This window comes from Nicotiana tomentosiformis, chromosome 7 (assembly GCF_000390325.3).
Source record: "Nicotiana tomentosiformis chromosome 7, ASM39032v3, whole genome shotgun sequence".
Classification (NCBI taxonomy): Eukaryota; Viridiplantae; Streptophyta; class Magnoliopsida; order Solanales; family Solanaceae; genus Nicotiana; species Nicotiana tomentosiformis.
This window is the reverse complement of record NC_090818.1, coordinates 5,397,147-5,421,793: the sequence shown is the minus strand read 5'-3', so window position 1 is coordinate 5,421,793 and position 24,647 is coordinate 5,397,147. Positions and strand designations below refer to the sequence as shown.

The 24,647-nt window shown below is 38.4% G+C and overlaps 1 pseudogene; it reads left to right on the top strand.

The window, feature by feature from the left end:
- LOC138895093 (zeatin O-glucosyltransferase-like) overlaps positions 1-15,976 on the top strand; it is a 28,837-nt pseudogene extending 12,861 nt beyond the window's left edge.
- Positions 15,977-24,647: the final 8,671 nt, after the last annotated feature.

Here is a 24,647-nt window from a genome sequence, read left to right as displayed (position 1 = left end):
CGGCCGAGGGCCTGAGTGATTTATGCCATGATTTGGCTTAATATAGTGCTTGGGGTAAAAGAGCCCCTCCGGAGTCTGTACACACCCTCAGTGAGCGCAGGTACCTACTGAGTGCGAGTGCCGAGTGCTGAGTGACTGGGAGGCATGAGTGATTGTGAGGTATGTCCGAGTGGCAAAGATTAATTGTGAGGTATGCTCGAGTGGCACGAGTGACTGTGAGGTTTTCTCGAGGGGCTGTATATGAGTGATGCTTTGCTCGAGGGGCTTCTTATGATTTTATCATTTTTTCTCACCTTTGCATTATTCCTCTGTTTGAAAACTGTTGAAAAATATCTTTAAATGATTTTACTGGAACTGGGTTTAAACGAGATATTTTGATTCAAATCCTGATTTTAAAAGCATGTGGTATTATACTGAGATTTTTTGATATGAACGTTATATGCTTTATTGCTCGTCACTACTACTCAGTCTTTATTTATTGTTGTTACTTACTGAGTTGGTATACTCACGTTACTCCCTGCACCTTGTGTGCAAATCCATGTGTAGCTGGACATGATAGAGGTTGTTGATTGTTCTGATTGCAGATTTTTCCCGGGGATAGCAAGGTAGCTACCTGGCGATCGCAGCCCTGCTCTTCTCCCTCTTATCTTCCTTTAGTTGTATTTTGCTATTTTTCAGACTGAGTTAGTCTTGATATTGTTAGACAGATTGTAGTAGATGCTCATGACTAGTGACACCCCGATGTCGGAATTTTCCTTCTGCACTTTTATTTTGATTTGAATTCCTTTACGAAAGTTTTTATGTTAAATAACATTGAAATTTTCTTTGAAATAAAAATATTGGTTGTTTTGGAAATGAGTCGGCTTGCCTAGTTCCACGATAGGCGCCATCACGATAGGGGTTAGTTTGGGTCGTGATAGATTGGTATCAGAGCCTAGGTTACATAGGTCTCACGAGTCATGAGCGGGTTTAGTAGAGTCTAGCGGATCGGTACGGAGACGTATGTACTTATCTTCGAGAGGCTGCAGAACCTTTAGGAAACTCCACATCCTTGAATACTTGTCTTGCGAATCTGTTGATTCTAGTAACTAAACATTTGTTGTTTCATTCTCTCAAAGCTGGTGAGGACTCCATCTACCGGTCAGGAGGGCCAGCCACCAGTACCACTAGCCTGTTCCGCGAGAGGCCGAGGTCGTGGTAGGGGCAGAGGTGCAGCCTGTACAACAGCTGGGGCAGTACCTGCAGATCCACTGGCTATCCCAGATAAGGATCAGGTTCCAGTTGTTGATGCACCAGCTCAGGCACCACCTGTGCCTATTGTGATTCTAGGCCTTCAGGAGGCCCTGGCTCAGATTCTGATAGCGTGTACCGGCCTTGCTCAGGCGGTCTCTATCTCGACGGCCGCAGCCACTTCTCAGGCCAGGGGAGGCACTCAGACTCCCATCGCTCGCACACCCGAGCAGGTTATTCAGGGACTTCAGACATCGTAGGCACCACCAGCCCAGCCGGTTCTTAGGATTATGTGGTTCCTGCTATGCCTAAGGATGATCTGTGTAGGTTAGAGAGGTTTGGGAGACTCCAGCCACCACATTTCAGTGGCGCAGAGAGAGAGGATGCTCAGGACTTTTTGGATAGGTGGTAGAGGATACTCCGTACTGCTGGTATTTTGGAGACTTATGGGGTCTCATTCACTACCTTTCAGTTTTCTGGGGCTGCACTCAGATGGTGGGAGACTTACGAGAGGCGTAGGCCTGTTGGCGCAGCACCCCTTACTTGGTAGCAGTTCTCTGTGGTCTTTTTGGAGAAGTTCGTGCCTCGATCCCACGGAGAGGAGCTGCGCATACAGTTTGAGTAGCTTCGCCAGGGTGATATGTCTGTGACACAATATGAGATGTGGTTCTACGAGTTGGCCCGTCATGCGATCTGGTTGGTTCCCACAGACAGGGAGAGGATCATGAGGTTTATTTATGGTCTCACTTATCAGCTACAGTTGCTCATGACCAGAGAGAGGGTTTTGGGTGCTACTTTTGATGAGGTTGTCGACATTGTTTGGTAGATTGAGATGGTTCGCGTTCAGGAGAGGGTTGAGAGAGAAGCCAAGAGGCCTCATGGCCATGGTGGATTCAGTGGTGCTCTTTTTGGGGTCAGTTCCAGCACGGTAGAGGTCATTATTTCAGACAGGCTCAATCAGCTCGACCATTTCATCGGGGTGCATCATCTGGCCATGGTTCTTACAGTTCTCATCAGGGCCACTCATCACTTAGTGCCTTTCCAGCTCAGAGTTCGCCCCGTGCTCCACCTGTTCGGGGCTCTTCCATGCCAGGTTCTTCTACCAGTCATCCCTATGCTAGGGGTTCCCTTCAGTTTCCGCCACCAGCACTAGAGAGTTGTTTTGAGTATGGGGAGCTTGGTCATATGTGGAGGTATTGTCCTCGTCGTCATAGAGGTCTATCTCAGCAGAGGAGTCAGCCTCCGACTTTAGCACCAGTTACCTCACCACCCGCCCAGTCAGCTCGGGGTGGAGGTCAGTCAGCTAGGGGTTGCCCTAGAGGGGGAGGCAGATCAGGGGGTGGCCAGGCCCGTTTTTATGCCCTCCCTGCCAGACCAGACGCTATTGCTTCAGATTCTGTGATTACAGGTATTGTCTCAGTTTGTCACCGAGATGCCTCAGTATTATTTGACCCTGGTTCCAGGTACTCATATGTTTCTTCGTATTTTGCCCATTTTCTGGATATGCCCCGTGAGTCTTTAGTTTCGTCTGTACACGTATCTACTCTTGTGGGTGATACTATTATTGTGGACCACGTATATCGGTCATGTGTGGTGACTATTAGGGGTCTGGAGACCCAAGTGGACCTTTTGCTGCTCAGTATGGTCGACTTTGATGTGATATTGGGTATGGACTGGTTATCTCCATGTCATGCTTTTCTAGATTGTCACGCTAAGACGGTGATGTTGGCTATGCCGGGAATTTCGAGGGTTGAGTGGAGCGGTTCTGTAGATTATGTACCAAGTAGGGTAATTTCAGATTTGAAGGCTCAGCGCATGGTTGAGAAGGGTTGCCTATCTTATTTGGCTTTTGTGAGGGATGTTAGTGCAGAGACTCCTGTCATTGATTCTATTCCGATGGTACGTGATTTTCCAGATGTGTTTCCTGCAGACCTGTCGGGCATGCCGCCTGACAGGGATATTGACTTTGGTATTGATTTGGTGCCGGGCACTCAGCCCATTTCTATTCCACCGTATCGTATGGCACCGGTGAAGTTGAAGGAATTGAAAGAACAACTTCAGGAACTCCTTGATAAGGGATTTATTCGGCCTAGTGTGTCACCTTAGGGTGCACCGGTTCTATTTGTGAAGAAGAAGGATGGTTCCATGAGAATGTGTATTAATTACAGGCAGTCGAACAAGGTCACACTCAAGAGCAAGTATCATTTGCCTCCTATTGATGATTTATTCGACCAGCTTCAGGGAGCGAGGGTGTTCTCCAAGATTGATTTGAGGTTCGGTTATCACCAGCTGAAGATTCAGGATTCAGATATTCTTAAGACAGCTTTCAGGGCCCGATATGGCCATTATGAGTTCTTGGTGATGTCTTTTGGGCTGACCAATGCCCCAGCAGCGTTCATGCATTTGATGAACAGTGTATTCCAGCCCTATTTAGACTCATTCATCGTTGTATTCATTGATGACATCCCTGTGTACTCTCATAGCTAGGAGGAGCACGCTCAGCATTTGAGGATCGTATTACAAAGATTGAGGGAGGAGAAACTTTGTGCAAAGTTCTCCAAGTATGAGTTTTGGCTCAGTTCAGTAGCATTCTTGGGACACGTGGTGTCCAGTGAGGGTATTCAGGTGGATCCAAAGAAGATAGAGGCGATGCAGAGTTGACCTAGACCGTCCTCAGCCACGGAGATTAGGAGTTTCCTTGGTTTGGCGGGGTATTACTGTTGCTTTGTGGATGGATTTTCATCTATTGCATCTTCCTTGACCAAATTGACCCAAAAGGGGTGCTCCATTCAGGTGGTCGGATGAATGTGGGGTGAGATTTCAGAAGCTCAAGACTGCTTTGACTACAGCACCAGTGTTAGTTCTGCCATCAGCTTCAGGTTCCTACACCGCGTATTATGATTCCTCGAGGATAGGCATTGGTTGTGTTTTGATGCAGGAGGGTAGGGTGATTGCCTAAGCCTCGCGCCAGTTCAAGACCCATGAGAAGAACTATCTTGTCCATGATCTTGAGTTGGAAGCCATTGTTCACGCCTTGAAGATTTGGCACCATTATCTGTATGGGGTTCATTGTGAGATCTATATTAATCACTGGATTCTGCAGTATCTGTTAAAGCAGAAGGATCTTAATTAGCATCAGCCGAGATGGTTGGAGCTTCTTAAGGACTATGATATCACTATTCTGTACCATCCGGGGAAGGCCAATATGGTGGCCGATGCTTTGAGTCACCGGGCAGAGAGTTTGGGGCGTTTAGCATATCTTCCAATAGTAGAGAGACCTTTGGCATTGGATGTTCAGGCCTTAGCGGGCCAGCTTATCAAATTGGATATTTCGGATCCTAGTCGGGTATTGGCTTGTATGGTCTCTAGGTCTTCTCTTTATGACCGTATTAGGGAGCATCAGTATGATGACCCCCACTTGCTCGTTCTTCAGGATATAGTTTGGAGAGGTGATGCTAGGGATGTGACTATTAGTGATGACGGCGTGCTGAGAATGCAGGGCCGGATGTGTGTGCCTAAGGTAGATGGGCTTCGGGAGTTGATTATTGAGGAGGCCCACAACTCACGGTATTCCATCCATCCGGGTGCCGCGAAGATGTACCAGGATTTGAGACAGCACTATTGGTGGAGGCGGATGAAGAAGGATATAGTTGCGTTTGTAGCTCGGTGTCTCAACTGTCAGCAGGTTAAGTATGAGCATTAGAGACCAGGTGGCTTGCTTCAGATATTAGACATTCTGGAGTGGAAGTGGGAGCGGATCACCATGGACTTTGTAGTTGGGCTCCCACGTACCTCGAGGAAGTTCGATGCTATTTAGGTTATTGTGGATCGGCTTACCAAGTCCGCGCACTTCATTCCGGTTTGTACTACTTACTCTTTAGAGCGGTTGGCTGAGATTTACATCCTAGAGATCGTTCGTCTGCATGGTGTCCCAGTTTCTATCATTTCAGATAGGGGTACTCAGTTCACATCGTAGTTTTGGAGGGCCGTGCAGTGAGAGTTGAGTACTTAGGTTGAGTTGAGCACAGCTTTTCACCCTCAGACGGACGGGCAGTCCGAGCGCACTATTCAAATATTAGAGGACATGTTGCGTGCTTGGGTCATTGACTTTGGGGGTTCATGGGACCAGTTTCTGCCACTCGTGGAGTTTGCATATAACAACAGTTATCAGTCGAGTATTCAGATGGCTCTGTACGAGGCTTTATATGAGAGGAGGTGTAGATCTCTGGTTGGATGGTTTGAGCCGGGTGAGGCTAGGCTCTTGGGTACAGGCTTGGTCCGGGATACATTAGATAAGGTGAAATTTATTCAGGAGCGGGTTCGCACGGCACAGTCTAGGCAGAAGAGCTACGCGAATAGGAAGCTCTGTGATGTGTCTTTTATGGTTGGGCAGAAGGTTTTGCTGAAGGTATCACCCATGAAGGGTGTTATGAGGTTTGGGAAGAGGGGCAAGTTGAGCCCCCAGTTCATTGGGCCTTTTGAGGTGTTCCAGAGGATTGGGGAGGTGGCTTATAAGCTTTCCTTGCCACCTAGCTTGTTGAGTGTGCATCCAGTGTTTCATGTATCCATGCTCCAGAAGTATATTGGAGATCCGTGCCATGTTTTAGATTTCAGCACGGTTCAGTTGGAGGGTGATATGACTTATGATGTGGAGCCGGTGGCTATTTTGGATCGGCAGGTTCGAAGGTTAAGGTCAAAGGATATAGCTTCAGTGAAGGTACAATGGAGAGGTCAGCCTGCGTAGGAGGCCACCTAGGAGACTAAGTGGGAGATGCAGAACAGATATCCATGCCTGTTCGAGACTCCATGTATGTTTCTAGACCCGTTCGAGGACGAACGGATGTTTAAGAGGGGGAGGATGTAACGATCCGGCTGGTCGTTTCGAGAGTTAAAGCCCCATTTTTCCCATTTCTACTTCTTGTTGTGTTATTCAGCTATATTATGTTATATCGGGTTAGTTAGTTTGGGACTGGAGTGGTTTCAGAGTGAATTGAGACACTTAGTCTCTTAAGTAGAAACTTAAGTTAGAAAAGTCAACCGAATGTTGACCTATGTGTAAACGATCTCGGATTTGAATTCTGAAGGTTTTGTTAGCTCTGTTAGGTGATTTTGGACTTAGGAGTGCGTCCAGAATGTGATTTGGAGGTCCGTGGTAGAATTAAGCTTAAATTGGCGAAATTGGAAATTTGGCGATTTCGGTCGGGAGTGGAAAATTCGATATCGGGGTCAGAATGGAATTCCGAAAGTTGGTGTAGGTTTGTAGTATCATTTGTGATGTGTGTACAAAATTTGAGGTTATTCGGACGTGGTTTGGTTGGTTTCGGCATCGGTTGCCGAATTTGAAAATTTAGAAGTTCTTAGGCTTGAATCCGAGGGTAATTTGATGATTTGATGTTGTTTTGAGTGATTCGAAGGTTCGACTAAGTTGGTATGTTGATATATGACTTGTTGATATTTTTGGTTGAGGTCCCGAGGGCCTCGCGGTGATTCCGGGTGCTTAACGGATTTGTCGAAGTTGGAAAAATGTAGCTGAAGCTGCAGCTACTGCTATTTTTGCACCTGGGGAAGAAAGAGTCGCAGGTGCAAGGCCACTGGTGCGCATGGGGAGTTCACAGGTACGGGCAATGCTGGGCTAGGCAGGATGCGCAGGTGCGAGTTGGAGGTCGCATCTGCGAGCCCGCAGGTGCGAAACCTGGGGCGCAGATGCAGAAAGGGGGATGCTGGGCAGGCTTCGCAGATGCGGCGCACCAAGGGCAGGTGCACAGGTGCGCAAGCGCAGGTGCACAGGTGCGCAAGCGCTGGTGCGACGAGTTTGCTGCAGATGCGGAGACTGGGTAGATAAGTGAGTTGTGCAGGTGATTTTGAAGGACCAAACGATGTCTGGTTTTGATGAATTTGGTAAGGTTAGACTCGTGAGTGAATGGGCTTTCTAGTTTTGTAAATTTTGTCGATTTTCGAGATGTGGGCCCGGGGGCCGAGTTTGAGCCAATTTCGGGTTTTGGTCTAATTTTGTAGCATTCCTTATGGAATTCATTCCATTAGCGCGTATTGATGGTATTGTACTGATTGTGAATAGATTCCGAGCATTTGGAGGCCGAGTCCATAGGCAAGAGCATTTGAGGTAAGTAACGATTGTAAATCTAGTCTTGAGGGTACGAAACCCCGGATTTTGTATCATTCTACTATTTTTAGTGACACACATGCTAGGTGATGGGCGTGTGGGCGTGCACTGTTGGGGATTTGTGACTTGGTCCGTCACGTAGCAACTGTAAAGTTGCATATTTTGTTGAAACTATATGATACTTATAAGTTTTAGAAAGAGTTTCTGTAAATTGGGCTGAATGCCATGTTTGGGCCTTGTGCTAGTGCTATTCGGACCCTTAGGGACCTTTTCTTACTATCCTCTCACTATTTTTGTTTGAAAATCTATACTCAGTCATGTTTATACTTGTTTATCACATAACTCAGTTTTATGACTCTATTTTGATGCATATAAATGTTTTGGGCTGAATGCCCTGTTTTACTAAAATGCCCAAGTGGCTTGAGAGGTTTATGACTAAGTGTGAGGATATTTATGGGATCGGGTTGCACGCCGCAGCATGTTTCATATTTATGGGATCGGGCCACATGCCGCAGCATGTTTGATATCGGCCGAGGGCCTGAGTGATGTATGCCATGATTTGGCTTGATATAGTGCTTGGGGTGAAGGAGCCCCTCCGGAATCTGTACACACCCCCAGTGAGCGCAGGTACCTACTGAGTGCGAGTGCTGAGTGACTGGGAGGCATGAGTGATTGTGAGGTATGTCCGGGTGGCAAAGATTAATTGTAAGGTATGCCTGAGTGGCACGAGTGACTGTGAGGTTTGCCCGAGGGGCTGTATATGAGTGATGCTTTACCCAAGAGCTTGTTTATGATTTCATCATTTTTGCTCACCTTTTCTTTATTCCTTTGTTTGAAAACTGTTGAAAAATATCTTTAAATGATTTTACTGGAACTAGGTTTAAACGAGATGTTTTGATTCAAATCCTGATTTTAAAAGCATGTGGTATTTTACTGAGATTTCTTGATATGAATGTTATATGCTTTATTGCTCGTCACTACTGCTCAGTCTTTATTTATTGTTCTTACTTACTGTGTTGGCGTACTCGCGTTACTCACTGCACCTTATGTGCAGATCCAGGTATAGCTGGACACGGTAGCGGTTGTTGATTGTTCTGATTGTAAATTTTTCTCGGGGATAGCAAGGTAGCTGTCTGGCGATCACAGCCCTACTCTTCTCCCTCTTATCTTTCTTTAGCTATTTTCCAGACTGAGTTAGTCTTGATATTGTTAGACAGATTGTAGTAGATTCTCATGACTAGTGACACCCCGATGTCGGGCTTTTCCTTCCATACTTTTATTTTGATTTGAACTCATTTACGAAGGTTTTTATGTTAAATAACATTGAAATTTTCTTTGAAATAAAAATATCGGTTGTTTTGGAAATGAGTCGGCTTGCCTAGTTCCACGATAGGCGCCATCACGACAGGGGTTAGTTTGGGTCGTGACAGATCACAAAGGACTTCAAGAAGTACCTAATGAGAGGAATGGGTTCTTCAAGAAGTAGAGGCTACAACAAACCAAGGGTTCCTGAAAAATAGATCAATGAGGGCTGCTACAAGTGTGGGAAGACTGATCACCACATCAAAAACTGCCCTCAATGGGAAATTGAATGGAAGAAGGAAAGATCTGAACGAAGGAATAGGAAGAAGGAACAGGTTCATCCCAAGAAGAACAAAGGATCAACAAAGGCTATAGTTGCTGCTTGGGGAGAAATTTCAGATGAGGAATCATATGATGAAGATGGAGATGAACAAGCACTTATGGCAATTGGAAAATCATATGGGGAATCTCATAAGGAATTTGAGGTAAGTATAATTCATCTCAAAGACAAGATTAAGTTTTTGTCTAAAGAAAAACTCTCTTAATTATTGCTAGATTTCATTGATGAATCTGAGGTAATAAATAAAGAAAAAGAACAGTTGTCTAAAGATTGTGTGATTTTAAAAGCAAAGTGTAAGAACATGGAACTCATAGTTAGTGAGACTGTGAGTGAAAACACTGCTCTGAATAACCAAGTTCATACATTTGAAGCAAATGTTCTTGAGTTAAAACCTGATAATCTAAAACTAAAACTAGGAATCAGTAAGAAGACAGTTGATTACACACAACTCACTTTAGAAGAAAATGTAGGCAAACTGAAAGATGAGTTGTATAGGAAGGATGAGCAGGTAAGAGTGCTAAATGAGTATCTAGGCAAGGTCAAGCATGAACTAGACAGAACTAGTAAATGGAACAGGTCCTCCGATGCTTTGTCATGGCTACAGGAACATCACAGTAGCAATAGAAGAGGACTTGGCTTTGGGAATCAGCTACCTAAGTGGGATCCTAAAAGCAAGTACCTCACTCTTCCTGAGAACAAGATTTGTACTCACTGCGGTAAGACTGGTCACTATAAAAGTGAATATAACGCAAAAGAAAGGGCCAGTCAAAAGAACAATAATTTTGTTCAAGGAAAGAATTGGTTACCAAGTTGGGCTAAAAAGAATTTAATTCATCCTTTTGCTTATAGAAAGGGACCCAAACTAGTTTGGGTTCCTAAGACTAACCCCTGATTTCCTTTTGTAGGTTCAAGTGAAGGGGAGCAACCAAATATAGTACATGGACAGTGGCTGCTCAAAGCATATGACATGAAACAAAGACCAGTTCCTTTCACTTGAGGACCTCAAAGGAGGAAATGTCTCATTTAGAAATGGAAAAAAAGGTGAAATCATTGGGGTTGGTAAGGTAGGTAAGGATGACTCTCATTCCATTGAGAATGTTTACTTTATAGACGACTTGAAGTATAGCCTAATCAGTGTATCACAATTGTGTGATAGAGATAACTTGGTAGCATTCACCTCTACTAAATATTTTGTGATAAATCTTATCACTGACAAGATTATTTTTCAGAGTAAAAGAGTGAATAATATATATATATATATATATATATATATATATATATATATATATATATATATATAAGATCTATCCACATTCTCAGAGAATGAACTAACTTGCTTAAGTGTGCTGGATAGTGATCCCCTTATTTGGCATAAGAGGCTTGGACATGCAAGTCTAAGTCAACTCAAAAAATTAGTCTCCAAGGAGTTGGTGATAGGACTGCCTAATATTAAGTTCAAGGAAGACAAAGTTTGTGAGGCTTGTGCAAGGGGGAAGCAGGTAAGATCCTCTTTTAAATGCAAGAAAGTGGTAAGTACCACCAGAACGATGGAACTGGTTCATATGGATCTCTATGGCCCAATGAGAACATTAAGTAGAGGTGGTAAGATATATGTGATGGTGCTTGTTGATGATTATTCTAGGTTTACCTGGACATTGTTTTTAACATCTAAAGATGAAGCATTTGACATGTTCACTTCCTTTGTTAGAAAAACTCAGAAACTATTAGGAAATCAACTTGCATCAATTAGGTCTGATCATGGTACTGAATTTGAAAATGCTAAATTTGCTGAATTTTATGATGTGCATGGCATAGATCATAATTTTTCTGCCCCTAGAACTCCACAACAAAATGGAGTAGTTGAAAGAAAGAATAGGACTCTTGAATATATCGCTAGGACTATGCTTCTTTCCAGTAAGTTGCCACATAGCTTCTGGGCAGAAGCTGTAAATATTGCATGCTATATCATAAATAGGTGCATGAAAAGACCTCTAGTAGAGAAGACTCCCTATGAGTTACTTAAAGGGATAAAACCAAACATATCCCATCTTAGGGCATTTGGATGCAAGTGCTTTGTGCACAACAATGGTAAGGACTCCCAAGGTAAGTTTGATCCCAGAAGTGATGAGGGAGTATTCTTGGGATATTCTTCACATAGTAAAGCTTATAAAGTTTATAACAAAAGAACTATGTGTATTGAAGAAAGTGTACATGTGGTTTATGATGAAACTAAGATTCTTTCTGAGAGACAGGAACAGGATGATGAAGTAATAGGGCTGGTTAAACACTTAAATGAAACCACAGCCCAGACTGAAGCATCTCTGGAGGAAGGAATAGGTGATGGACCAGGTTCATCTACCCCCGGCAACATGACATGGGGAATAGAACAAAACAATTCTCAAACTTCAGTGGAACCTGTACATGAACCTGTTCCACAATAACAAAGCATTGAAAGAACATCAAGGGGAAACCAGTTGGTTGTGAAACCTTACAAGTATAAAAGTTCTCATCCCATTGAGAACATAATTACTGATCCAACCTCTGGAATCAAAACTAGATCTTCATTAAAGAATCTTTGTGCTTTTGATGCTTTCTTATCTCTTATTGAACCTAAAAATGTTGCTGAGGCTTTGCAGGATGGAGACTGGGTAAATGCAATGCAAGATGAACTCAACCAATTTGAAAGGAGTCAAGTTTGGCATCTGGTGCCAAGACCCTTGGACAGATCAGTAATTGGCACAAAATGGGTCTTCAGAAATAAACTTGATGAAGATGGAACCGTTACAAGGAACAAGGAAAGATTGGTGGTTCAAGGATACATCCAAGAGGAGGGCATAGACTATGATGAAACCTTTGCTCCAGTTGCAAGGTTGGAAGCAATAAGACTTCTCATAGCCTTTTCTGCTTATATGGAATTCACCCTCCACCAGATGGATGTCAAGAGTGCCTTCCTCAATGGCTATCTAAAGGAAGAAGTGTTTGTCAAGCAACCTCCAGGGTTTGAAAGCAAGGAGAGTCCTGATCATGTGTACAAACTTGACAAAGCACTGTATGGGCTCAAGCAGGCGCCAAGAGCATAGTATGAAAGATTATCAAAGTTTTTGCTTGAGCATGACTACAAGAGAGGTAAAATTGAAAATATTTTATTCTTGAAAGAAAAAGGTAAAGATCTCTTGGTAGTTCAGATATATGTTGATGATATGATATTTGGAGCAACTACTGATAAGTTAAGTAAAGATTTTGCTAAACTAATGGGGAGTGAATTTGAAATGAGTATGATGGGTGAGCTTAATTTCTTTTTAGGCTTACAAATTAAACAAAATTCAAATAGAACTATGATCCATCAGCAGAAGTATGTAAAAGAGTTGCTTAGAAGATTTAAAATGGAAGATTCCAAAGTAATTGACACTCATATTGCAATAGCTACAAAGTTGGATATGGATGAACCTGGTTCATCTGTCGATCAAAAGTTGTGTAGGGGAATGATCGGCTCATTGTTGTATCTCACTGCTAGTAGACCTGATATTATTTTCAGTGTAGACCTTTGTGCAAGATTTCAAGCAAATCCGAAAGAGTCTCACTTGACTGCTGTCAAAAGAATTTTGAGATATCTAAAAAGCACCAATAATCTTTGTCTTTAGTATCCAAAAGGTAGTAATTTCAATCTTGTGGGATATGCTGATGTTGATTATGTAGGTTTTCTTGTGGATAGAAAGAGCACCTCAGGTATGGCACACTTTATTGGCTCATGTCTTGTGTCTTGGGCCACCAAAAAGCAAAATCCAGTGGCCTTATCTACTGCTAAAGCTGAGTATGTTGTTGCTGCTTCATGTTGTGCTCAATTGTTGTGGATGAAAAATCAATTAAAGGACTTTGGAATTGATGTTGGTTGTATTTCTATTTTTTGTGATAACACTAGTGCTATTAGTATGACTAAGAACCCAGTTCACCACAAGAGAACTAAGCATATAGATGTTAGGCATCACTTTTTGAGGGAAAACTATGAAAAGGGGTTGATCACTGTGAAATTTTGTGCTATTGACAAGTAAATAGCTGACATCTTCACAAAAGTCCTAAGTAGAGATCACTTTGAAAGGAACAGGTTAGAATTAGGGATGATTAAGATCACCTAAAAGGACCAGTTCAGAGTACACAACGAAAAAAAAATTAAAACAAAATTTGGTTAGAAAATCTGAAAATTGTGTACATAATTAGATTAATTTTTGCTCAGTCTCATACTTTCAATAGTATACTCTGGTGCCATGTGTTAAAATGACTCATTAATCTCTAATGATATTTTCTCTATTTTGGCAAATTTAGACTTACACAAGAGTATTCTCAGTGAAGAACCTGGTTCATCAAGATAACACGGTATGTTTTCTACATTCTGCATAATTTAAAATAATAATATTTGGATCATGAGCAGAGTCCTACTTAATTCCAAACTCCTTTTGGAATTATCCGTTACAAGTGAATCAGTTCTGTTCAAAAGAGTCCCAACCGAATTGAAGTACCTAGATTCTAGGGATACACTCCAAAGTCTTTTCAAAACTGAAATTCAGTTTGATTAGACTTCCACACCAACTATCATCCCTTCCACCACCCCGACCTCTAAGAAAAGAGTAACGATGCTTGCTCGAAAGGTTGTTGCAGGGAGAGAACAAATTTGGAGAATAGGTTTGTACTAGTAGGGTCTAAAGCAGGTGTTGAAACTACAGAGTCTGGAGGAATTGGTGATAAAAATAAAAAAGAAAAAGAAAAAGAGAGCAAGGGTGTTCGAAGTGCTGTGAGGGGAAAGGGTAAAAGAGTGGTTGATTCTTCACCCACTCCTGTGAGTTTAATCAAAGATACAGGTGCAATGGTTATTTGGGGAGAAAAATCTGCTGGAGTAGAGGAAAGTGTAAAGAAAACAGGGGGAAGTGGGTTTGGCGAAGCCGCTGAAGGGCTGGTTCAACTTGGAAAAAATATAGATGAACTTGTTTCATCTGAACAGGAAACTCTCGCAGACCTACTGAAGAGAGTGACTGAAAGTTATAATCCAAAGAAAAAAGGGAGGTTGGTACAAACAAGGATCATTTTGGGGCAAATACTCTGCCTGCTTGTGACTATGAAGTCCATGTCACTCCTAAAGAATCTGGTTCATCTAAGAAGGTACCAGTGAATAGCAAAGTGCGAGCCTTAGTGCAAGAAAGTGGGGCTAAGGATGCTGAGATTGAGAGGCTAAAGAAAATATTGGCTGAGGTGGAGATTGAGAGAGATGCTCTCAGAACTGAGCTGGCAAGAGAAAATGAGAAGAATGATGGCATTCTTCAGGATATGCTGAAACTCCTCCAAGAAAAAAACCAAGCACTTAGTTCTTCCAAACCTTAAACTCCTAGCCCAACCTTTCAGTGACCCAGTTTGGGATGTTTTGTTTGCTCATGTTTTCAGTATTTTTATTTCTTTTTATGCTTTATGGAAGAATCGTATCAATCATCAATGAAATTCACTGTTTTTGTTCTAACTGTTTGTTTATATTTCTTTGATGGTTAAAATTCTTAGCTTGATCTATGATGATTAATTCATGATTGCATTTGAAGTAGCCTAGTGGCCATGAGTAAGTTTTAAAATCTGGTTATCTCACATTTTTAGGCAACTTTTCGATGATGCCAAAAGGGGAAAAAAAGGTTGTGCTTTACCCTTTGAACAGTGATGTTTATAACCTAATGAACCTGGTCCTTGATGATAAGTGATAAGAAGGAAAAATATTTCTAACATTGTGTTGATGTTGAGCTAAGTTAAAACAGGGCCTAAGCTTATGGAAGCACAGAGTTTGTCATCATCAAAAAGGGGGAATTTGTTGGCCCAACCAAGTAAAGGATAGTTTTGAAGATTGACAAAGGAACTCAGGGATGAACCAGGTCCATCAAGGTCCATCACTGGTAGGCATAGACACAGGCAGATTCAAAGCACGTGAGATGCAAGTGCAGGAGATAAACGAAATCTGGCATAATAATAGATATCTCCTAATCGAAAAGATTGCATAATTAATAAGGAGAAGGACTCCTTACTCAACGAGAACATTATCCAAGATAAGGAAAGAGTTAGGAGTTGAGATTAACTAGAACTCTTCCACCAAGGAAGAGTAGCATTAGAACTCTAGTTATTTTCTACTCTACTAACTCTATAAATCGCAGGATATTCTCATTCTAAAGGAGACGCACAAAAAGCAGAAGTTAAACGTGAATTGAGAGCAAAATAGCAAGGCATTTTGCAAGCAGCTCGTGTGTGATTCAAGTGTGCGAACCTGAAGCTACATGAACCAGATAGAAGAACCAACTCCAAGTGTCTGTCTTTTTGTAGATCAATTGTAGTAGGTGTTTACATATTGTACCTTTCAGCTTTATCTAGAGGCAATTGTAATAGGTACTCAGAGTATTCAAGCTAGAGTTAACTTGAAGTTGTCGCAACAGTTAGAGGTTGGTTGCCACAACGGGATTAGAGTTAATCCTAGGTTTACAAAAGTATTTTGTAAATGCAGTTTTTGGCTCAGTGATTTAGTGGAGAGTTTAGAAAAATCCTACTGGGAAGTAGGTCATGGTTTTTTCACCTTTTGAGTAAGGTATTTTCCACGTAAAATACTTGTGTTCTTTAATTTCTGCATTTATTATTCCGCAACAGTAGAATAAGGAACACATAGAAGAACCAGGTTCTTATATAATCTGTGCATGCGAAAAATTGGACACCACACAAATCACCCCTCTTGTGTGGTATTAAAGTTAAAACATCAGAGATGAATTGGTGAAAGCAAATACAATTGTAAAAGGAGTGAGAACTTTAATGACTTCCATTGAAGGAGAAGAGATGAGGCAGAGAGCGATAGAGTTGAGCCAAGCTATCAAGATGTAGCGATAGAGTTGAGCCAAGCTATCAAGATGTCTGTGAAAGATGGTGGCGCCACTAAGAAGCAAACTGAGTCTTTCATTGCTCACATCACCAGATAATTAACTGGTCATTTTTTAAAGATGATGCTGAAAAATCTCTTTTGTTGAATTATCTTGAATAAGTAACGTTAAAATGTATGATTTCAAAGTTGAATAACTTATAAGCTCGCACGTGTCAATCCTCTTGTTTTGTCCAATATAATGGTGTATTTATCGGAACCTAATTACTTCAAAGATGAAAACTATTTGTTATTCCCGCCAATATTGTTGTATTTGTAAATAATAATTCTGTAAAATATAAGTTAACGTTATGAAACAATAATAAATTCGAGCCCACTGAATTCACAGTGTTTCCTTAAGGAATTTAATCCCCTCCTAGTACCCAAGGTAATAGATTATTTCCTCCCAGGATAGAACGAATAACACACTGGTGTAGCAGTACTTCAAACCCCAGTGTTTCAGCGAACACAAAGTTCGGTAGCAAATCACACTTACAGTTGCTTTGTTTGAAGTTAAAAACAATGCAGAACGAAGGAGTATAAACTCAGAAAATCGTATGGAAATACTGAGAGGAAGCAGTGCAATGTATAGCCAAATATGTTGAGCGATTTTCAGTTTGTTTCTTGTGCGTTGTGTATTGAGTGTCTTTCTTCAACATCTGCTGCATATATATAGCAGCAAAAATGTTGAAGAAGACCAAACGTCCACCCTCCATTGTGGAGCAAGCATTAGCTTGTTTGTGGAGCAAGCACTTCATGTGAAGCCGAAGCCGAAGCCGAGCGACGACGACGACGGCGCGAGGCTTGCTTTCTTCTTAACTCTTTAAGAGTTACAAGAAGAGCAATTATATATATACCCACCAAAAATGTCTTCCTCTTCCAATATGGGACAATGTCTCATTGTCAAGAGGGGGAAACTTAAAATTTTACTCAAAATTTCATTTTCCCTCCATTTCCCATTCACCCTCATTTTAAGAATATTTCATCTTAAAAACAAAACCTCTAACACTATTCTCTTTTATCCTATTAATAGGTGCAAAAGTTTATGTATTTCTAATTTTTTTATTTTTTTTTGGTTAATTTTGCCATATGGTGGCAGTGCCCTCCCCATCAAAACAAATGAAGATCAACATGAAAGGGCTGGCTTTACTGGCGCTCCCTTTTCAATATGCAGAGTAGCGACATCCACTCTGCATCAAAAATAAAGACCGCTTCCTTTATATTCATTTTAATGTGCATATATATGAAGACTGATAGCAACAAATCTCTCACTCCTCCATGCAATGGTGTACGCAGTCAACTTCTCCACATTCCCAAATATTCCAAATTATTCAGCTATAATATTAATTAATGTGACTGTATTTTATTTTTCAAAGCAACTTACTTAAGGTCATTCTTTAAGGCATTTGTTGGAAGTTGAAGGTTAAATAAAACATTAAACAGATTCAATCTAAGTAGTCAATGCAAACTCGTTAATGACTAGCTACAATCCAAAACATACGTGGGGTACATATGTTTTTCCACTAGTGTGAAATAATAATAATAATAATAATATACTCTCTTTTTCTGGTTCAACCGATATTTATATTAATATTAATATACATTCTTGAATAAGCAAATATGTTTGTGGCATGGACCATTCAGATTATATTAAATCAATACATCTGTCTTTATTTTCAGACTATATTAAATTCAATCGAAAATACAGTACTAAAATTAACTTCATCTACCTACCTAGACTGCTCTCTCCTTCATTTAACTGATTTTGTCCTCTTATAGCTAGCACTTCCAAGCCATCAACTGTACTACGTACAAACCACGTACTCCTCATGCAAGAATGTAGTCGTCCTCCACTTATCCAAAGGATTCAGCTCTAACATTTATTATGTGACAATTTACTAGACTAATTCATTTATTTCAGGCAGTTCTTGGAATATGAAGTTTAAATGAACAATACATAAATTCAATCTGAGGACTCACTGTAAATCTCATTAAATGGCTATAGCTACAGATGCAATCTGCATGTATATTTTATTTTTTAAAAGAAAAAAAAGAAAAAGATTCCACATGACATTGAAGGTTGTATTAAGGGTCTGTTTGGCCACAATTGTTTTTTATTTTTTTCGGAGAATTTTTACTTTTTTCGGAATCAGTGTTTGGCCAAAAAAGAAATATCAAATTTCACTTGAAGTTGAATTTAAAAAAATTTCAAAAATTTGAAAAACTCCAAAAAACTATTTTTTTTAATTTTTACTTCAAATCACTCACAAAAATTCAAAAATAGCTCCAAATTGTGTTCATGTCCAAATATCATTTTCACTCTCTCCGGAATTTCACAATTCTTATGTCCAAAAGCTCACTTAATTTGACCCTCGTTTCGATATGGTGATTCATTTTAAATTAATGGAGTCTTATAATAAAACATACTGCCAAACAATTAATGCTTCACAGATAATAACAGGTTATGCAAGCAAGTGGCAACAATAATATAGCCCATATATAATCTCACTAGTTGCATATATACCCGTTACCTCATATATCCTTATTCATTGTATATATGATACCCCATACCCTCATAGATGGACCATTCAGATTATATTAAATCAACATCATCTACAATCAATACATCTGTCTTTATTTTCAGACTATATTAAATTCAATCGAAAATACAATACTAAAATTAACTTCATCTACCTACCTAGACTGCCCTCTCCTTCATTTAATTGATTTTGTCCTCTTATAGCTAGCACTTCCATGCAACACGTACTCCTTCCTGCAAGAGCATAATGGTCGTCAACTTCTCCACGTACTATCTCAAATAATCCAAAGGATTCAGCTCTAACATTTATGTGACATACAGTTTACTAGAGTAATTCATTATTACAGGCATTTCTTGGAAGTTGAACAATACATATATTCAATCTGAGTACTCACTGTAAATCTCATTAATGGCTATAGCTACAGATGCAATGTCATGTGCATGTATATTTTATTTTTTAAAAGAAAAAAAATAAAAAGATTCCACATGATATTGAAAGTTGTATTATGAGTCTGTTTGGCCAAAATTGTTTTTTATTTATTTTTTCGGAGAATTTTTACTTTTTTCGGAATCAGTATTTGGCCATAAAAATATCAAATTTCACTTGAAATTGAATTTCGAAATTTTTCAAAAATTTGAAAAACTCCAAAACACTGGGTTTTTTTTAAATTTTCACTTCAAATCACTCACAAAAATTCAAAAACAATTTCAAATTGTGTTCATGTCCAAACATAACTCTAATTTTCAAATATTTATATCAAAACAAATGAAGATCAATATAAAAAGGATGGCTCTACTGTCACTCCCTTTTCAATCTAAGTAGCAATATCTAGGGGTGTTCGTCGGTCGATACAGTACGGTATTTAGATATTTCGATTCGGTATTTTCGGTATTCGATTTCTTAAAATGCAATACCTAATTAAATTCGGTATGGTTCGGGTTTTCTCCTTTCGGTTTCGGTTTATTCGGTTTGGTGCTTCGGTTTATTCGGTTTGAATACTCACTTGTGCATAGAGTTCATAGATTGTAATATTCTAAATTAAAGTACTCAAAAGTACAAAACTAAAAATATTTGTTGACAAAAGTTTTGTCCAAAACTAGCAAATATCAACCGAGAAAAAGAAAACTTTACATAAAAGAATAAATTTGATCATTAGAAATATCACGTTACTTGTTTAGAGTTAATTGATGAACTTAGAGAATAACGGAAAGTAAAATTTTAGTCATTTATATTTATGTTATAATTAATAATATGTGTATTGTGTAATATAATATATATTTCGATACGGTATCGATATTGCGGTATTTTATTTTAAAATACCAAATATCATACCTAATACCAATATTTTTTAAAACTAAAACCAAATACAATACCAAATACTAAAATAATAAATACCAAATATTAAATTTTTTTATTTCGATACGACAATACTGATATTTACCAAAATATGCATTAACCCTAGCGACATCCGCTCTGTATCAAAAATAAAGACTGCTTCCTTTATATCCATTTTAATGTGGATATATATGAAGACTGATAGCAACAAATCTCTCACTCCTCCATGCAATGGTGTACGCAGTCAACTTCTCCACATTCCCAAATATTCCAAATGATTCAGCTATAATATTAATTAATGTGACTGTATTTTATTTTTCAAAGGAACTTAAGGTCATTCTTTAAGGCATTTGTTGGAAGTTGAAGGTTAAATAAAACATTAAATAGATTCAATCTAAGTAGTCAATGCAACCTCGTTAATGACTAGCTACAATCCAAAACATACGTGGGGTACAACACTAGTGTGAAATAATATTAATATACATTCTTGAGAAAGCTAATGCTATAATTGTTAGCACTAGATTTAGTGATAGTATACACACGCATATAGAAGAGAGAGCTTTAATGAACTATTGTTCGCTGTATCACAACAAAATAAAATTATTATTCTTGTTATAAGAAAAATTAAAGTATGGTGGATGTCTACTCTTCTTTCATAATTTTCTCAAAAATTTAATGACATATTCAATGACATATTTCTATGCTTAATGACATATTTTTCTTCACTTTTCATGCCTATATAAAGGTCTTGTAATAGATAGGAAGATACACACAATTGAAGAAGAAAATCTTTTCCTTCTCTTTATCTCCATTTCTTGTTCATGTTTTACTAAATTACTTTTATTTCATAACAACATGTCTTGTTCATGTTTTACTAAGTTGCTTTCATTTTATAACACGTTATCAGCACGAATTGCTCATTCCATGATCTTCTACGTCAAGACTATGTAAATTATAAGCAGACAATGAGATCAAGTACAATGAAAAATGTCTTGGATGATAATACAAAGATAAGTTTTACATCCATCTAAACACATTCATACTTTCATATCTTTGCATTAACTTTATGTGCAGTGTTTAGTAAAAATATTTTTTTTAATTGTATCCAGTGAAATAAAGAACTGGAAAGGTATGTCTTTATTTGCTACATCTCTTATAGGACAAAGATAATATTCCAACGTATATATATGTTCTGACCTTTTACATACTATGATAGATAATTATTAAGATAATTTAGTAATAATATTTTTACCATAACATGATGTATTTTATTGAAAGCAAAATTGACATATATCCTAACTAGCATTTTTGTTGCAGAGGAACTGTTTCAAGATTAAAATAGTTATATATGTTTTCTTGAAAGTTAATTTACTTATGCCTATAATTATGAAGTAATGATATTTTAAAGGCTCGAGTGCGAATCTTAGTAAATTTTGGCCTATTATGCCAAAGATTGAGGGTAAGACAATGGGTTCAAGTCCCAACGCACTATGTTGATGAAAAGATATTGGATTCAAGTTCCAACGCATTATGGCATAGCATGCATTTATATGGGTAAGGCATTGGGTTTGAGTCCTAATGCACCATATTGATAATAATAATAACTAAAGAAAAAATAATGTAATTTTCATGAAAAAGCATGAAGCTTGTCTCACTTGATTTGCTCCATTCTTGAAGTGAATGTGATAGCAGTGCATGATAAGTCTAAATAAAGACAAGTGGTTGACCAATGAATGTGGGCATGCGAAAGGCCAAAATAATAATAGTTATTACTATGGTAATTATAAAAAGGGAGAAATTATTTGAAGAGAATGTGACTTGTGATAAACATTGAGATTACATACTCATTCCTGAAAGTGAATGTGAAAATATATATATGATAAAGATTATGCATAATAATGTACTTGTGCATAGTTGGATAAATACTACAACTCGCCTCTAAGGGAGGTTTGAGACAAAGAAAGATAATGAATATTATTGTGTAGTTACATGAATATATCATTGGTCGAATACATATGATACGCCAAAAATATTTTGTCATGCCTTATGAAAGTTATTAAAAGCAAAATTAAAGCAAGAAATTATTTTGCTTGTGATGATTTTGAACATGACAATTATTATGATATGATTCTCTTTGCGAAAGAGACATTCATTATATGGATGGTGTGACAAAAGATCTTATAGTACAAAAGCAGTTAAGAACTCTGAAAGAACTAATTTGTTACTACCCGGATGAATGAAATTATTCATGACATTAATATTGTAGTAAATCTCAAAAGAAATATTTTGATTTACAAATATATTAGCCAAAGTGGTTGGCATATTGAGACTATAAATGAAAAGAAGATTGAATATCTTTATATTACTATAATCATACCGGGTAAATATGAAAGGTTACCTGACTTTTCTTCTATTTGTACTACACAAGTATAAGCATGATGATGCAATCACAAGCCACAAGTAAACTAAAGGTTTACTGAAATAAATATTAGTTGGCATGACCGGTTGACCATCTTGGTTCAATTATGATGCGAAAAAATTAATTGAGAATTATATTGGTATATATTGAAGAAATATAAGATTCTTCAAGAATTCTCTTGTGCTGCTTATTCTCATGATATACCAATTAAGGTTGGGATTGAATCCCTTGATTTCTGGAACGAATAAAAGGTGATAAATATATGGGTACAGTCACCTTCCATGTGGACCGTTTACTATTATATGATTTTAATAGATTCATCTATTCTTTGCTCACATGTGTATTTGCTATCAATTTGTAGTTTGGCTTTTGCAAGATTGATTGCTCAAATTATTAGAGCACAGTTCCAAAATATAAATTATGATTATTTATCTTGATAATACTGGTTTAAATCCAAGTTGGTTTAGCAGAAATTGTATGCCTCAAATTATAGCTAAACCATTAGTTATGAGAACAAATTTTCCAAAATAAAATTTGGTATGTGATGTATTATTTAATATACAACAGCACTTGTACGCATCTAGCCAAATTAAGATAAGTTCTCCCTATCACAATCGGTTCAGGGTCAGGAACCAAATAATTTCCATCTAAAAATATGAATGTGCTATATGATTTAATTGTTTCACCACAATATACAAAGATGGATCTCCAAATAAGGCTAGGAATATGTGTCGGTGATCCCAACAATAGGGGGAGAAAATGGGCAGCTGAAAAAGTAATGCATGTAATGAATTATTATGAGTACATCTAGATCCTCGTATGAGAAAATGTGAACTTGAAGTTCAAGGGATAATTCATTTGCAAAATATTGCCAGACGTATTTGCTGACCCAAAGTTAAATATCATATTCAACTGCTAATGCTCCAAATAAAATAAAGTTCATAATGAATAGAGTCTATGGCATGCATGAAGCATAATAGACTAATCAGTTCCAAAGATAAAACTCCTTTAAAAAGGAGAGGAGCAAATGTTCAAGATGGTCATAATAAGGAGGCAAGTGCTCTAGAAGAGCACCACGACATAACACTTCATAAGACCTCATGGGAAAGGCTCAGGTACCTGAAAATAATAAGATAAAGAGATCTCAATAAGTTATGTCTTTATTGGGTAATAGTAGAACCGATATAAAATGATTGTCGACGATATTGTTAATTTAATGTAGCGCTCAATATTATTAATATTGACGAGGATCTTGAGCTCAAATCTATCATGAAATTTGGACAGATAAATGATTGGCCAAATAAAAAATACGCAATGAAAATTGATTTTACCTGAAAAATATGAAGTTGGACGGATAGTCCCAACACCTGAAAGTATAAAGCCAGTGGAGGTATAAATACGTTCTTGTGCGGAAAAAAAAAGGCAAGTCGATAAACATAAAGACGACTTGTGTCACAAGAAAATTTGTAAATATTCTGGCATTGATTATATAGAGACATGTTCTCCTGTGGTGGATGTCGCCATTTCAGGTTTTAATCTGGCAATACAAGAAAAACGTGATATGCGTATAATGGAAATCATTGAAGGATTTAAATTGTTCTGAAGCATATTAAGGTTTCCAAGAAATTTATTAAATAAAACTTCAAAAATCCTTATACGGATTAAAACAATCAAGGCGCATGTGGTATAGTCGCCTGAGTGAGTACCTGTTGAAAGAAGGGTACAAGAAGGATTCAATTTGTCCTTGTATATTTATAAAAAAGATAAGGATCTAAATTTGTTATAATCACCGTGTATGTTGATGATTTAAATATCATTGGAACTCCTAGGGAGCTTCCTAAAGCAGTAGACTATTTAAAGAAAAAATTTGAAATGAAAGATCTTGGAAAGACAGAATTTTATCTTTGTCTACAAATTGAGTATATGAAAGATGGAGTTTTTGTCCATCAATCAGCATACACTAAAATAATTTTAAAGTAATTATATATAGATAAAACACATCCATTCCGACCTCATAAAAATAATGAAGAGCTTATTGGTCCCGAAGTACCATATCTTAGTGCAATTGGTGCACTAATATATCTTTCTAACATTACAAGGTCTGACATAACTTTTTCAGTTAATGTCTTAACAAGATATAGCTTTGCTCCTACAAGGAGATATTGGAATGGAATCAAACACATATTGCGATATGTAAAAGGGACTACCGATATGAGATTATTTTATGGCAATGATTGTAGTCCCGATCTTATTGGTTATGCCGATACTAGGTATTTATATGACCCACACAAGGCTCGATCTCAAACAGGCTATGTGTTTATATATGGAGGCATTGCCATATCTTGGCGATCGACTAAGCAATCAATCGTGGCTACTTCATCTAATCATGCTGAGATAATTGCTATTCATGAAGCAAGTCGAGAATGTGTATGGTTGAG